This window comes from Fopius arisanus, unplaced genomic scaffold (assembly GCF_000806365.1).
Source record: "Fopius arisanus strain USDA-PBARC FA_bdor unplaced genomic scaffold, ASM80636v1 scaffold00028, whole genome shotgun sequence".
Lineage (NCBI taxonomy): Eukaryota > Metazoa > Arthropoda > Insecta > Hymenoptera > Braconidae > Fopius > Fopius arisanus.
The window spans coordinates 162,025-179,774 of record NW_011887767.1 but is presented as its reverse complement, the minus strand read 5'-3'; the positions used below and the strand labels follow the sequence as shown (position 1 = coordinate 179,774).

Here is a 17,750-nt window from a genome sequence, read left to right as displayed (position 1 = left end):
CTAACACAGTGCCACCTGTCCCCGACCCAGCGACTTCCATATACTCTAATGTAGAAGGGAACAAATCTGTCTCACTCTTTGCCATTATATTTTATTTTCTCTCGTTCTCTTTTGTTCTACTCGTTTTTTCTTTCACCAATACCTGTGACTCTAGCTGTGAACACTGCGTCAAACTTTCCCGCGCATCTCCAACTGCGTCATCCCGTCGACGTTCCACTGCCCTACCGCAATCTCAATGTGTGATTAAAAAATTTTTGTTATCACACGGAAAGTGTGAAATTGAATATATAAATGCAGTGAGAAAAAACACGCACTTTTGTGAATATTGTGGGATTGATACGAGAAAATATGCTGTTGTCGATTTTTGAACCCACAAACACCTAGGTTCTGATTAAATTCTTCGCTCGTGGCCTCAGCAAAACGTTTTTTAATTACATGAGGAAAAATTTATTCAAATGTCAGTAAACTAAAAGAAAGATGTACTTTTGAAAATCAAATTCTTTCATTTCTTCAATTAATTCTGTTTTATTTGATTATTTATTCTGTTTCTTTTGTGTTTCTCATGAAAACTCGATGAAAACTCACTAATTTTGGACAAGATTATAATTAGAATGGAAAATTCTAGAATACCTAGGGCGATTCCGGAGTGTTATAAAATGGTACATAATAGTGTAGAAGGTTTTCAGTCGCTGCAAAATATTCTGCCTTCAGAATAACGTGAGAGATAAGCCAGGGCAGAGGGGATTGTGAAGAGGATGAAAATTGATGCTCACTCATCCTTTAACGCCTACATGTGACGTGTGATTTTTCACTTTTCAGTGCAATTTCAAATGAATTGATTGAAGAGAGAATTATCCGACTGAATCATGAGCAGATGACCCTTTTCTCACTCTAATACTCTAAACATTAACATCTAAAACTTTCAATTGATTGAATAATTAAATAAAATTACAGATTGAATTAAATCACAATGAAAGATTTTCTCGCTTCAGAATCAATTGTAGTTTTTGAATTTTAAAGGCTGATGGTTCTGAAATACCAAGTGAAAATCTTCAGAATTTTTAATAACAAAGTGGCAGGAAATTTTCATAGAACCCGATCAATTCTTTATTTTAAAACCACAACTTTTTTTTCATTGAATAACATTTTCAATTCCATCAGTAGAAAAGAGGGAACATTATCAACTGAAATCGTCTTCAAACTTGAATAAATTTCCAGAAACTGCCCGCATCGCAGCTCGTCACTTGAAAATATCGCATTTTTCGGATCAATGATGAATATCTGCATAATAACATAAAAGGGACTTGATTACCAAGTGACAAGGGTACATCGTTTTCGCATTAAAGCTGAGATGATGCCTACGAATGCTACCATAAAACGTAAGATTAAAAGGGTTGTTAAATTTTGAGCCCCCGCCGGAATGGAGAATGGGAAATAGTTGAGGGATAGTGTATTTTAGCGGCACGTTAAAAACGCTGAAGAGTTGAGAGGGAATAGTAGGAATAGTAGTAGTTGGGCTTATTAGACGGTTGAAAAAGCAGAAAGTAAGAGTCAGAGTGTTGCCACAGAGCCCCTTGTGGCTGTAAACTTTGCTGAAGTTGTTACCAGCTGATGCTTTTTAATGTATTAAATGACACAAACCGGGGGATAAAAATTATTGAAGCCAGTTGGCTGGCCTTTCGATTCTACTTCAGTCATTATAAAAGACTTCCAATCTTTTACGACATGAAATCCCCGGTATAACGCGAAGAAAACGAGTTCGGTGCATTCCAATCGTTAGGCTTTCTTCCGGGTAATTAAAGAACCCGGTGATTTCATATGCGGATTCTTGGCACTAGACCAAGTGATGTATACCTTTGGTACATGTTATTTGTGTGCGTCAGATAAATGTCATGTTTATGCTGCCAGTGTGTGAGAGCATTCAGCGTACATTATCTCGGCAATCGGTTAAGTGAAGACGATGGAAAATTGGATGGCGTGATTGACATTTTTAACTTTCACGATCGCAATACCCATCGATCAATACTTTCTGATTATTTCGATTAGTCCCTCATCTTTATTGATCAATTGATTTTCATCGTCTCTGTGATTTCCATTTTTTTCAATAATAGGGAAAATACCTCCGATTTATTGTTGTTTTTCTTTTACCAAAGTTAAGAGTGCCATTATTTTTTATTATTCATTATCAAACTCTGCCTAATGGATAATTGGCTCAACTAAAATGATGAAACGTAATTTTCGGTTATCAAGAGTTTTTGTATGTTTGTCAGTAAGGCTTTCGGAATAGTCGTTGGAGTAATCTGTTTTCAATTTTTCTTTGGTAAAATTAAAGTTTTCCTCTGTACAAAATCCATAGCAACTGATCTCTGCAAACATATGTTATTTGTTGTTTTCAAATTGGGAATAATCTATATCTCTATTGATCGCATAACACATTCAAAATAATCTCTTTATCATAATTGAGATAGTATATGTATAGTATAGTAGCAGAGACGAGCAATGAATGCAACAGATTCTAGATATATTCTGGGGCAAACCAGGGCAAGTCATCTTCCAAAGCATTTCGTTCGCAATTACCCAATGAAAACTAAACAATGCGACTGTGAATTCGATTTTGATATTCTGAGACTGAAAGGGAATTAAATAGTTCTATATCCTCTTTCTCTCAAATTTTAACTTTCGCACTTTTTGTTCACTTCTGGAAACACTCTCACATACATAAGAATAATTATGTTAGTGCGTTCCAATTGGGTGGAGCAACAGGAGAATGGTAAAAGAACAGTACTGAACCGCAAAGAGGGGAAAAGAGTTTTCTGTAGTCATGCAAAGAAAGGGTAATCGATGGTAACGATTACGGTTCTACATGTTTTATCGGTATGGAGTTTTGCTACAATGCCGTTTGGTTCATTCCTAACTCAGCAATCACTTCGAGACCACATACTCTTAGATAAATATATTCACTCACTTAAATTTCTTCCCGACAATAACTTAAAGGGACATTTTTAAGCATCTCCTATGCCCCTTTTAGACAAAATTACCGCTTCTTTAAATCTTCTGATGATTTTTTGATCGGATTAACGCGACGAAATTCACCGTTTTCGCATTTTATCATTATTTAATGACTCCGGAAATGTCACGAACGTGTAAGAATTTTCCCGTGGTTTTTTTTAATATTATCGAAAAATCATAATACTTTAGAAGAAGGGCAGGAAAATTATTTCACGCTCATGAAAAGTGGTAACTTAATAAAATGGTAATTTTGGTTAAAAGGGAGCAGAACATCCTCAACACAATATTCTAATCAGTTAAGTTTTTTCTCATACGAATAATATCCGAAGGCAGACAAGTTATAAATTGGACACCGAAAGTGCGCAGATGGCAAATACAAGAGGAATTACAAGTGTTTGTCACTATTCTATTCATTATTATTATTATTATGGATTTACACAGATATTTTTGGGGCTTTGTGTACTTTTACTAATGAAAAACAGACGAAATATTGTGCCACTGATGTAAGTGAGCGGGGATTAACGTTCCATATCTCCCGATAATATAATCAAATGAAAACATGTTTACACTTTTATATTTTCCTTAGAATTCCGGGAATTTATTCGTCGAATATTTAGACGTGGAAAACATTTTGGTCGATTACACCCAGAAAATCAGTGAAAAATAGAAAATATTCCGAAAAAATGTAGCGGCTTTCGGGTTATCCAGAACTGAATTATACAAAATTCATTTTAATAACAATTCAATGAAAAGAAAAGTATTTAACACAACAAAGATTTCTCCTGAATTTTCGGGGACCGCCACAAAAATAGCGAAATATTTCCCACAAGTCCAAGAAATAGTAAGAAAATTCACTATATCTTTCAAGGTAATAATTGCCAGCGCGGAAATTCCCCTGTTCTTTCGTTGAATTTTCGGAGAACGTGAAATTCCGGTGTTCCGTTCAAACGAGCCAAGAGGTCTTTGTCCGTAAAATACCGTCTTTTCCTCACGTACAATGAAAAAAAGAGTGAAAAATTTCCACAATCCGAATGGTCTGACTGTCAATTACTTTAATCACTATATTTACCAGTTGGTCTATCCTTGCCGGTTGTGAATTGCTCGTCAACTCGATCTCTCGATCTCTCTCTTCGCGGCGAATCTCGAGACAGTGGTGCGGGGTAATTAAAAAGTGTCTAGGCTAGAAAAACGCTGACAAAGTGCGGCGCCGCGGGATAAAGTGAAGGTGGCGATGACGTAATTATTGCCAGCAACAAATGCAAGTTGGTATGGAGCCGCATTGAAACTCTCACAAGGCACCAACTTGTGATATCTCCTGGGTGGATTTTCAGCGTTTCCTTTTCCAGGGAACGGCCCAACCTCGCCACGCACCAATGCCTCCTGTTCATTGGTGTTCGTTGATCCGTTTGGTTTGAGCGGTTTGAGCTGGAGGCCGTCAAGGACGTTCTTCAGATGGCGCCAACACCAGCGCCACCACTTGGTCCGGTACAACAAGTAGAAAATGGCTGATTGTTGGTTGGCTCCGTTGGCTCTGTAGAATGGCCTCGTACGGCCTTGCCGATCACCACGCATCATCCACTACATTTTTTTTCATTTATTCCTTCCCAATCCATTCTCATCTTTAAACCTGTTTTGCCCCCTTTACCCGAAATTACCGTTTTTTTCACTTGATCCGATTGACCCGAAAAATAGACCATTTTTTCATTTTTATACCATTTTTCATGAGCGTCCAAACATTCTTATTTCTGTTTTTTTTTTCTCCAGTTTTATGAATTTTTTAAAAGTTCAGAAGCAAGACCGAAAAATTATTGCATGATCATGACTCTTTGACAGTTCCTAAATAATGATACAATGTGAAAATGGCATATTTTTTGCGTGAATCCGATCTTTTTCGAAACTTTTTATTTGAAAGTCTTTGCTGACTTATTATAATTGTTTCATGATTCGATAGTTTGACGATTAACACAACATTCATTGGTACTAAAATATTCCAAAGAATTTATGATGAGAATGATTTACATAGGTATAATACGACAAACAATTATTAATAAAATAGTATTCACATGCGAATGTTTTTATTTCATATTTTTTGTTGACTTTATTGGATGGATTGATACATGGGAATTATTTCATAATTCGATCGTTAAAAAATTAACATAAGATTCATTGATACTCTAATATTTCAATGGGGTACTAAAAAAAAACAAACTAAAACAAAGCGAAAATTCCAGGAAAAATTGCCATGAAAAAAAAACTAGTCCATCGGCTGTTTCGGTTGTTTTCAATCATAAAAAAATCATCTATTGAATGAAAATATAATTTTCTACACAGAGTGAAAAATACCGGAAAAATGACAGAATTTTCACGTGTTCGTGGGGCGACCTTGCTTTTCGGGAAAAAGTACTGGAGTTTTGTAAAAATTCCTGTTCGCTACGAAAATTTTACGGAACTTACAGCATTTTTCCCTGAAAACCAAGGTCACTCCACGAATACGTGAAAGTTCCGTTATTTTTCCAGTATTTTGTGTAGGTGAAATAGTAGATTATAACAAACGAAGAAACCGTTGTTATTTTATTTGAACAAGTGTCGAGCGACTTATTTCAAGTAGTGTGCTCTTACGATATAATTTCCTCACCATGCCACAGATGATTATCAGTAATAAAGACTGCCCTACGGAAAGCAATTACCATTCAAATTCTCAGCAAATTAATAAAACATTGTTGCAGAGGAAATGATAGATTACAATAATTTGTGACGTGGACCGATTTCGTTTTGTCAGGATGAAAAAATATTCGTCGGAATCAAAAAAATCTTAAGCGTACAAATAAGATTTTTAGACAATTTTAGGTTCGATACCGTTAATTGAGAAGAATCTTATTAAACCAATGGAATGAAATAAAATATAAATCATATGTTAAAAGATATTAAAAAGATGCAACATGAGGATTTGGAAGCGCATGGAGAATTTATTAGCAAAAAGGGCATTAGTATATGTTATACATGGGCAATTTTCCCTTTGTTTTTCATTTTTTTTCTCGCGTTATTCTCTCTTCGAATTTGTTACTCCATCGTTCATCACTCCGACACGCTCACTGCTGATTGACTTAACCCGCCAATGGTCTAGAGTGAGGGATGGGTTATGCGTTGGCATTTTAGTGTTACATTCATCATTCTCTCTATCGTAAGTGAGTAGCGTAAATTGAATTTAATCTCATGGATTTATTCGATTTTTTTCATTTAATTTTTTTGCCATTTTTTCCTCTCAACTGTCAGCCTCCAAAGTTTAGCATTTCATCATTAATCATCTACTGGTTCGGCGCCATTGTTTATATTGACTAGTTAATTGTTTAATGGCGCATTCGATATTGATTTATGTAACTGTAAATGGATGGTATTAGTATGCCACACGATATTCAATTAAATCCTCAACCTTTCAAAATTATTAATAGTAAATTAAATATTTATTAACTTTTCTCAAACAAACGTTCATTATGCGGTGGATTTTTATCCTCAATACTACAACCGGTTTTTTTAACATTTAATTTTTTTGTCCCCATTTTTCGCGGAGTAATTTTCTTTCACCCGCGGATTCCAATAATGTTTTTTTTTACCAGTGAGAGTGTCTTGTCTTTCACACTAATAATTTACATCAGCCCATTTTCCAATCGTCGCGGTTGTTACTTAAGCCGCGGTGTTTTGCTCCATTTGTGGGTGAAAGGGAGATGCATTATTTTGCGAATAGAGGTAACAATGAGCCCCGGGTGCCGCTTATGTTTCAGCCAATTCTCACAAGGAACTTGTTGCCGCCAATTTTTTATCTTCATTTTTTTTCCACGTCGAAACGTGGAAACGACCCCTGTTTGACGTTAGAGGAATTTTTAAGATCCAATCAATCAAGAACAAAACGAGAACATTCTTTCGCTGGTCGACAGCAAATATTCCCGTGAAAGTCAGACAATTTTTCATCACATTACTGATATTTATATGCCATTCTCTCTTTCTCTGTCAATTGAACCGAGTTGACAGGGCACCTCACGCACATGTGCTATCTAGCAAATAAGAGAGGCAAAGTGACTTTTACTTTATACTTCGGCCTCAGAAAACTCGGGGGGCATTTATGTATATCAAGGCCATCTGGTTATCGATCAAAGCAACTAACGCACACCCCATTGCTGTACACTAATAAAATGTGTAATTGTTAGTCTTTTTTTTTCTTCTCCATTTATCGATTTCCCCCTTTCAACTGTAAATTGTGAGATGATCCCTCATACTGTATATTCTTTATATATTTTTTTGGTGGACATGCGCCATTGAAATTTGAGAGAAATTTTCAACAATTTCCAACATTAAGTTACGATCAATTCATACAAAATACAAAGTCCGTGATAGTAATTTCACCTTTGCGCCCGCTTTGATCCATGGTTCGTGATATTTTTTATGATGATAATAACTCATATTGACGGTCTGTCGTATCTTGATAAAACAAAAATGCGAAGGACGTGAAAAGTCAAACGTGCGCCAGGATATTGTTGATTAAATAGCGGCAAATTGCCGCGATAATTTGAAAAAATCATTTGAATGGCGGGAAAAAAAAAATCAGAACGTAGAGGAAAAAGTGGCCTCGGGGTAGGCGGGTGTATGTAGCTGGTTAAAAATCAATGACCCGAGTACGACCGATCGACCGTTTCATTTAGTGCGCCCCAGAATGGAGCGATGTATCGAGTACCCGACTCGCATTCACATAGAGAAAATAATGGCAAGAGAGATGTAATAAAAGAAGTGGATGAAGAATAGACGTGACGACAGTCTCTGGGGACGGTGTAAAATATATTCCTCCAAGTTATTCTGGCGAAAAAATAAATATTAGTAAGGTGGTTCATTGAATCGGATGGAAAAATCAGTGGTTGCGCGTGATATTGCGCAATATATGGTTTCTTTGCACTGGTATTAGTTGACTTGCACGTATTACCAATCGTTTGTCTTTACACTCGCCATTCAAGGTGCTCCGGGTATCAGGAGATAGTTTGTTTTACAGCTAGGAACGCCGACCTTTTACTTTGAATATGCGACATCTGTACGGTTATTGCGCCTTTGTCCACACACTCGGAAAAATCCTATTCAATAATTCAGTTGGAAATTTCTTGAAACTCCAATTTAAATGTCATATTATTTTTTTATTTTTGGAGATTTGATTTTAAGTGACTTACTTTCAATTGAAAACTCAATTAGGAACTAAATTTGTTATTCCTCTTAGAATTTATTTGGAGAAATTAATGTAAAATTACTGTGCCGAACACTAGAATCATTGTGCAAAATGCTAAGATATCAGAATTTCTTTAGTTCACAAATAAAAATTGCTATTAATATCGTAAATTTTTTAATACAGTTCGTAATTAATCGCATTAATCGCACCATAAAATTAACGAAACACCACTATAAAATTTGAAGGTCTATCATTTTTTATTTGAGCTTGAAGCAAAAATTGATAGAAATCCTTTAAAAATTCTTATCCAGATCAGTAATTTCTACTGTGCTACACAGCATTTTTTCCAAACATTCTTTATTTTAATCCAATAGGAATGGTTGGCGGTGAACACCGAATGTTTCCTATTCTTGCCGAAGTTGAACTTAATAATGGTAACTGTTGTAACGACTTTGAATTTTGACTTGGCCGATAAAGAGGTTTTCCTGTCTGATGAAAAAATTTTACTGTGCGGCAGAGTAATTTTTCTTAGACCATAAGTTTACACCGAAATTCTACACAGCACAGTGATTTTTATCGGAATCACACTATAAAAATTCACTGATTTTTCTCTCCATGTAGGAGTTATTTAAAAAACCATGCAATGCCTTATGAATTTGCAATTTTGGAAGATTGACGTGAGTTTGGAAGAAAATGGCAACTAAATTAATTGTCCATCTTCAAAATTTAGAAAAATCATTGCATAGAAGCTATCGAAAAATTCAGTTAATAATGAAATTATATATGCAACTTGGGAAATTTTTAGAATAGTGGAAACTTCTTGAAATTTCAGTCAGATTTTCACATAAATTTTCAATTTTTTGAAAGATACACATTCATCATGCATTTCGAAAATTCATAAAAATTATTGCCTGAATTTCCAACATTTTCACGTTATGGACCCGAAAATGGGGAATTACTTGGTTATTCCAGAAATTGATTGTAACGTCAAAAGAGAAATGTCCAGAAAGTTCATGTGACTTCGTGATTATTAAAAAATTTAACTGCTGTCACCTGAAATTTCAATTGTAACTCTTCAAGAGTTATATCTTAACAAAGCGTTGTTTTTGCGGAATAATTTTCTGTCGTGGAGCAAATATTTCGCACAATTATTTATGAAATGCGGTTTCGAATACTTTCAAACGCATTTACAAAACCATGCGGAATTTTGCGTAAGAATCTAATTGTTTATAGATGAAATTAGCTGTTTGCTGTTATACCGCTGACTTTCATGAAGGCAAACAAAATCACTTATTTTACGGAAAATTCAGTAAATTGCCATATTTTAGAAAGACATGAAAAGTAGGATCCCTATAAATGCCTTTGAATTTACAATTCAATACAAATATTCAAATAAAAAGACAAATAGCTTTGAATTTTGATTAAAATGTGAAATCTCATCACTTTTTTTTTTCAAATGTAAGAATAATTTCACCGGAATGTTCGGCCCATGATATTAATATTGGTATCGTGAATATTGATTTAAATATTGGCAATCCTTTTGATGACTGTCGGAGATTTATTTGCGACTCCTAGAAAAAAAAAGAGTAATTTATGTGTTCGTGTCCCTCTCCTTGATCCCTCTTTGCTGTATGAACTTTTCAATGTCACAACGGTTGCAGTTAATTGAAAAATCCAGATAACGGTGGATTAGCGGTTTTAAAGTATTGGCTTAGCATCCAGGAATCTTCTTTGATTATTTGTTAGTAGAGACGAGGTATTCAGTGGTCTACCGCCACTGATTGCATGTATCATCGTTGATTTTCCACCATTCTTCTTGAATTTTTACCTGAAAATACCGACTTTTGTGATGAAAAAAAAGGACAGTACTGGGGTGCAGTGTTTGAATTTTTTTTAATCTCCCGGATAATATCACACTATCGTTAATAATGAGTTTTGAAAATTCATACTTTAAGTACCATGTCATGCAAACGGAAAAAATCACGTTTTGAAAAATATATAAACTTTAGGTTTCTTATATATTTTTTGAACATGCAGTGGATCAATTTAATGTATTTTTTTTCAACTCATAAAAACTGATTTTTTAACGTATTTTTACGATCCAATCTGATGTTCCTTATATATTTTTTAGGATTATAAGAAATACAGAAGAAACATGGAATTGGATAACATGAAATTTAAGGCTACGTCGACATTGCGTGTGAAAAAAGGGCAAATAAACTAGCCGAATTGCGTCTGGTACTCCGAAGGACACAAAGTACACGTGTACCCACAAATAAATCCCTTATTCATGATGGTAGACATTCTGAGGCATTAGAATTTCGAGATAGCTCGTTGAACAGCGGATAGATGAACACGATCGTTCTTCATGGTTATCTCGTTGAAGTTTAAGCATGAGCCTGAAGAATCGTGTGATCAGGCCAAGTGGTAATTAACATGAAGGCGTGTACGAGAAACAAACCGACATGAGAAAACTCAGAGACTGGCGCAAAATCTGCTCACAGAGGGTTGTACCTTCAAGGATCCAGTGAAGACACCGTAGCAAATACTTTAAGATAAAAAAGAGGGATGGAGGTGAGAAATTTATATTGCCATCTTTTGCACTCTGAGGACACCTTCGAGTCGATGTTTTCTCACCCGTATCCTCTCATAGAGAAAGAAACAGGGATTAAGAAAAACAAGAGCATTGTTGTTTTGTCGTTGTACCAGGGTGACCTTCACAGCCGGATGAGTTAAAATATTTGCTGCACTATCTGTGTGTTTGTGGTGGTTGTTGCTGCTTGTGCAGAGAACCTGCAGGTACCTGCCGTCGAAGAGCCAACTTTTTATTTAATTACATGGCTTCCATTGATCTCCGTCATTTATAGAAAATCATCTGGCGAATGTTATTTCAATGTTTCGATTAACCGAGGGGATCATCCTCTCTTTTGGGGGACTGGATAATGCGGGAAAGAATGCGGTTAAGCTATCTAGAAATCCTGATGTATTAAAAAATGAAATTAGTGCTTGAAGTTTTATTGTTAGTACGAGAGGAATGTATGCCAAGTCGACCTTTGGTTGATGGAAAAACTGAATTGTTAAAAAATATTATTTTCCTTTTGCGAAAATGCTAAATCAGTTAGCCGATAGTTGCAGAAGTGAATATTGCTCGCTGAATGAAGCGCTGTGGTTCTTTAAGGTTTTATGACCCCTTCCATTGAGTTCAAATTGATCAAGGCACATGATGAAGTCACTCGAGGACATAAAACTTCACAAGATGGTGTTGGCAACAGGCTTTCACAAATTAATAGCTTCGGGCTATTCTGAATGAGAGATCTGTTTCACTGGTTACACCTCTGACCCCGAAGATAAACCCGGAGTTTATCATTTGTACTTGGTTTTTTGCTGAATTAAGATGTCGGGAGAATTTGCTAGTCTACATTAGTATCGGGGGATAATTGCAAAAAAAATGGCAAGAATTTGTGTCGTTAACTTCGGTATGTGATACAAGAAAAATTTCTTCAAGTACATCTAAACGCATAGCCTCACTCTTACTTTATTCCCTATATGTTTTTGCACACGAGAATTCATTCCCGTCTGCACGGTTCACTTTATGCCCCGATAAAACAGCTGACTTAGTTGTAAAATAATATTTATTAAACCATTCACCTCATAAATAGCCGTCCTCCAAATCATTCAATGGGTGTTGCGTGCTGCCTCGAAGGCGAAATCAATAAAGAAAATATGAAAGAATATTCAATAGTTGAGGAAAAAATGACAAAGTAATGAATACGTTTCAATCCCAGGAAATGTTTATTGAGGTAATCTTCATTGTCAATCAAACTTTTATTGCAAAAATGTAATACCAACGCATGATCATGGCCAGCCGGATGATGCCGCCATTCTAATGTTTCAATCAGCCGATGATACGACAAAAATTTTCTATCGTAAAACACCGATCACTGCAATCGCGTGGAATTTCCACGATTAAGTGGATAAAAATTGTTGAGTGTATATTTACCAAGAACTAATGCTGATAACGATTATTTAGAATCCTTCAGTCCAATGGAATACCGAGAAAGTCTTATTACTCTCTCCAGTAATTTCCCCGTCTAACTTTTTTCCTTAAATCAACCAAAATTACGAGAACTTAATCAAAATTTCGTTGAACTCATTCAATTGAATTAATTCTCTTATTTCCAGAATAATTCATTTGATTTTGGGATTTTACATTGATAAAAATGAATAATTTTTTATTGACCAATTATTTTTTCATTCATTCCACGGAAATTTTACTTTCTCCCGGAATTAGGGAAAAAACTTGGATACTTCAATAATTGGAGTAGTAAATTAAAGATAATTGTGATTTTTCAGTTGAAAACATGTCGCACAAAAGATTTTATTTTAAGGAATATATGAGGAATATGTTAAGGATGTTCTGCCCTCTTCTAGCTAACATATTATATTATTGACGTAAAAAAAAATATATCGTTTTGGTATTTTATGACTTTTTAATGACTTGCAAAATGACATAATCGTGTATCAGTGTTCCTGCATTTTTTCTAAAACCTTCAATGATTCATAAAACTTTAGAAAAAGCATAGGAAAATTAGTATGCCGTCCTGAAACTTTGTGAGTCACGAAATAATTATAAAATGCAAAAAAGGTAATGAATTTACTCATTCACCACACAACTCGAACATTTATTTACTTAAAAAAATTTCCCCGCGGGCAATATTATAATTAATTTGAAACTATTTTAATTGTTGTACGTTCGGGGATGTAATTGACTAAAATTAAAAGATTTCCGAAGAGTTGAAGATATAACACCATTAGCTTCCCTCGGGGGTCAACCAATGGAGTTTAGTGCAGTTATTCAGACAAACTTGTAAACTTTGACGCTCAGGTCGATACATACGAGTGCACCAGTATTTCTAAGCGACTTCTTACACGAAACACCTGTTGCTATGCCACTTCAACTTTTCCTTATAAAAAATACCGTTGCAAATGAGCATGCGATAAGCAGCAAACACCCATGATTTACTGCCACTACACTGTTAGGAAATTAAACTTGTAACATCAGACTTAAAAAATAACAACGACAAAGTGACATCAAATTTCGGTACAAAAGTTCAAGTAATTCGAAACTTTTATATCCATATAGCACTGAAAACTAGCAAAAATATTGTAAATCCGGGCAATAACTTCTTCGGATTTTCAAGCGTGCGATGACAAATCCGCATTAATGAAAGATGAATGAGAATCTATAGTGAACGGGTCCAATAAAAAGAAAATTCAAATTCAGATAATTGAAATAATAATTGATTCGCATTCCTTGAGATGGTCCATAATTTGTAATGAGCACTCCAAGTGTTGCGAATGATTTCCTAAAATAAATACGTAAGTAGAATGTCCAATTGGATGCACAAGGCAACCATTGAAGACGAATGTTTCGATATATTGAAATGTTGTTTCACCTCAGTAAATTCATTAATCAAATCGAATTGCATTCATTACTCGCCACTGCCCTTGACATTGAGAACTAATGTACCTCGGTAACTGGACGTCATAGGAAACCCGACAGTAGTCATGACGTTCATAGATTAACGAGGATACCCCGATGTTGGTGATTAAAAAAAGCTGAAGAATACATGCACGTGAGAGATGAGACATATAGTTAGTAGATTGAAACGCATGACAAAATCGCGCGCAATTTGCATTTGATCACGTGCCGTCGTCAGAATATTAGGCGCCTGTTCCCATTATTTATCCGTTGACAATCTGCCAAATAACCGCAGCTCCTCAGCCAAGTGTTAAAAAATGTTGGCTCAATTGATCGTTCACCTCCAAATGGCGGAATTAAATAACCACGCACAATTGATCGGTAAGAATCGATTCTTCAGGACTTCGGGTCATTTGTGCAAAGAGGAAACCTAGAAATCTGTAGAATTCTTCAGTGTGAGCGAATATTGAACAGTCGCCGGCAAATCCCTGAAGACTATCTCCATTTTTATCAGTTTGGCAAAGGATCGATTTATTAATCGCATATTAACTTCTAAGAAGTGTTTGCTTTAACGTCATCGTGAATTTAACAATAATTTGCGGAACTTTTTCTTTCAGCATAACGCCTTTTTTCTCTCCAGAACACATTCATTCGATCGGAAAATTACTGAATGCACAAGTCAAGCCGGATTGTTTCAAGGGAATCCCATAATTCCGTCAATTTTAATCGGCCCCGGTGCTGCAATGTACTTTACAATAATGTCTACAAAGTCATAAAGACACGTAAATGCCGCTAGTGAATTTAAAATCATCTGGGTGGAGTCCGGTTGATCATGTGCTCACTACCTTTCAAGCGGAATACCATGAGAATAAACTGGGGTAAAAAAAAGTGAAACTGCATGTTGATGGACCAATATCAACGGAAATTCACAGTCTCTCGATTGCATAAAACTACTGTGGTTCTGCTTGTCACCCGGATAAACGCAAAAATCTCCAGAGTGGAAATAATGCTGGATGCACTGTAGAAACGCCCACGTGCGAAATTTCGATTGAAGATAGACGTTCCAATTTCATTCGAGGGAGGGAGATGAATACAGATGGAGAATATTGCACAATGTTGAAAGGGTGAGTTGTTGCCTTCATCGTAAAGGTCACGGAACAAGCAACTACCTTTTCCCCAGCTCCAAGTGTCCAAATAATTCAGCTACTGAGTGCTCCATTCACACACTCCAACGACTTGACTAATTTCCATTCGTTCTCAAGTGGTGGACCCATTCAGGCGGACTTTAGGGAAAGGAAGAGTTTATGCCGATTTTATTTGAGTAGTATTGACCATGTCTATCCGAATCATCGGATTACTTTCAGTATTAAGAATGGTAAAGAGTTGTCACCTTTTAGCTAAAATTTACTAATTGAAATTTTTGTAGAGAATTATCGATGGGATTGCCATGCTACTTTTCTATATTTTTGTGATTCTTTTTAAGTTTTGGAAAAGGGCAAGGAAATATTCGGAACTCGAATACTCGAAACTTTGCCAGTTATTAAATAATGATAAAACGCAAGTGTTTAAATGTTTTTCACGCCAATGCTGTGGTAAATTTGTCAGAAAAGGAAAAAAAAAAATGAATTTTGGCGGAAAAGGTGGAAAACATCCTTAAATTGGATCGTTGTTGATCATTTAATCCTACTCAAATCAAATAGAAATTCCGGATTAACTCAAGAAAACTTTTATTTAGGTGCTTGAAAAAGAAAGTTTGTAAGCAAAGTATTTTTTTAGACAGTGTCTACACACACGGTGTATGGTTGAATACCATAGACGTATGGCATTTTTGATACCATGGATCTATGGCTTTTATCGACCATCACCGCAAGTAAATCATGGACTATGGTAAGTTTTGCCATGCGTTCATGGCACAATGCCATGAACTCGTGGATGCGAACCATAAATGCATAGTAAAAAATACCATACACTTAACGATCCTTATGCGTCCATAGCACAATGCCATGTGCATGGTGATTTCCACCATACACCCAACTGATTACTTTCAAAGAGCAATTGAAATATTCGAGTCTGTTAGTGAAGGTACAAATAAATTGAAAAATGTACTGCCTGTATAAACATTCACAGTGAAATTCCTCAACTCCAACTATCTTCGGAACACCGTAAACCTTTTGACTTGCCAGAAAATGCGGTAAATAAAAGAAAACTCATCTAGTTATATTTTTCACTCTTCCCTCTTTTCGAGACAATAAAAGGATTCCCAACTAATGTACATATGTGCTATTTGTACCAATAGAAAAAAAACGTAAAGCCATAGTTCTGATTGCCATACACGCAGTAACCGGTGCATGGTATTTTTTACCATGAGTGTATGGTTCTCATCCATGTGTCCATGGCACGTGCCATGGACGCATGGCAAAGCTTACCATAGACCATGATTTACTTGCGGGGATGGTCGATAAAAGCCATATCCATGGTAGAAAAAATGCCATACTTCTATGGTATTCAACCATACACCATGTGTGTAGACACTGTCATTTTTTTTACTTTATTGGATTGGATTACCTGTCACTCAAACCTCATGAAATTAAAAAAAAATCTAAAAATGTTGAACCACACTGAATATTGTGAATATGTTCATTCAACTGTTTTTCAACTTTTGACAAGTACGAAACACTTACGAAATTTTTTTCACCTTACTGATGCCAAGTATTTTCTCATACTCAAAAAAAAAAATAAGATTTCACTTGCCACAAGTTTTCAAAAAAGTAAGGAATTGGCTGGAATTGAAATTATCTGCTGATACTTTTCCCAACCAATTTTTTGACTAATCAGTTCTAATTCTTTTTTTAGAGTGCACTGGAAAATACGCTGAATAATTGATGGCCCAAAGCATCTCGTGGGATTTATCGGTGATTCTGTCACCTGTATAAAGCGCCATATGCCGCATAGGATTTGCCTAGTCGTAACATAACCCTCACTGACTGATCGATCATTTCACCTTTCCAGCCTTCTAGAACGCGAGATATTATTCAAGAAGAGATAATGACCGATCGATCCCCCCCCGCCGGTGTTTTTCACTCGGAATTGAATGCAGTGCAGGTTAAAGTCGAAGAGTCCGTTGTGAGAAAGCGTGACCGAGGCGTGATCACTACACTATTGATTACCATTATTTGTAGGTGGAATTCTGCAAAGAATAAAGAGATTGGTTTATTGCACCCGAAAAAATATTACCTCTGTCAAGTACTAGAGAGGCTAGAGTAGTCTAGAGAATACTTGCAAGATTTGACTATGAATGTGATGATCAACTCTCACTAGTAAGATCAGTGTGATCACCTTATCACGAACTTCTGTAGTACCTGAGCTGAAATGTTTGGGCCCAGTAAATTCTCAACTTCTCACAACTTAAAAAAGTTTGAGTAATAATGAGTAATGTTCAATCATATGTACACTATCTCGCAAGTTATAGGCCCGTGCGATGCAAATGAAAGGAATTATCTCATACATGAAACTTTGCATCGCGATTTTGATGACGATCATTAGCATAATCAATCCTATTTCTGCAATATTAATACGATAGCATGACAAATTGATTGAGGAAGATTCCACGGGGAACTCCGACCTTTCCCAATAAAAAATAGTAACGTATATAATAGTTTAGCATCTCTTCACGTGATACCAGATGTAAATTCAATAGTAATGCAATTATGTAATGTCAAGATCAACCACTCTGTCACAATTAGCTTGGCAGCTGTAGAATTTCAACAAAAGTCATCGAAACTTTAGATTTAGCCTTTGTACACGTCGAATTAATTTTTAAACTAATATCAACACCAGATCCTTTAGAATCTCATCGTTTAGAACTTCAGAAATGATTTTTTTCCTGTCGTAGGATTTTGCAACAATTCGTATTCATGAGAAAATGTTAGCGATTCGCAATGAGCTTCCGTTATATATACCGTTGGTATTTCAGATCGACGCTCTTTCATTTCGAAATTAGTGTACACCGAACAATGTGAATAGGCTAAGTGCAGTCAAGAAGAAACATAATGCACA

At 35.7% G+C, this 17,750-nt stretch overlaps 1 protein-coding gene across 3 annotated transcripts in view; it reads right to left on the bottom strand.

The window, feature by feature from the left end:
* LOC105265161 (protein FAM46C) overlaps positions 1–17,750 on the bottom strand; it is a 92,331-nt gene that overhangs the window by 29,182 nt on the left and 45,399 nt on the right. The window contains exon 1 of one of the 3 annotated variants that reach the window (XM_011302516.1): positions 4,079–4,168. The exons of the other annotated variants lie outside the window; for them this stretch is intronic. The gene's annotated coding sequence lies outside the window, so the exon portion shown is untranslated. Of the gene's footprint in view, positions 1–4,078; positions 4,169–17,750 lie in introns of those variants that run through there. 3 annotated transcript variants of the gene reach the window in all.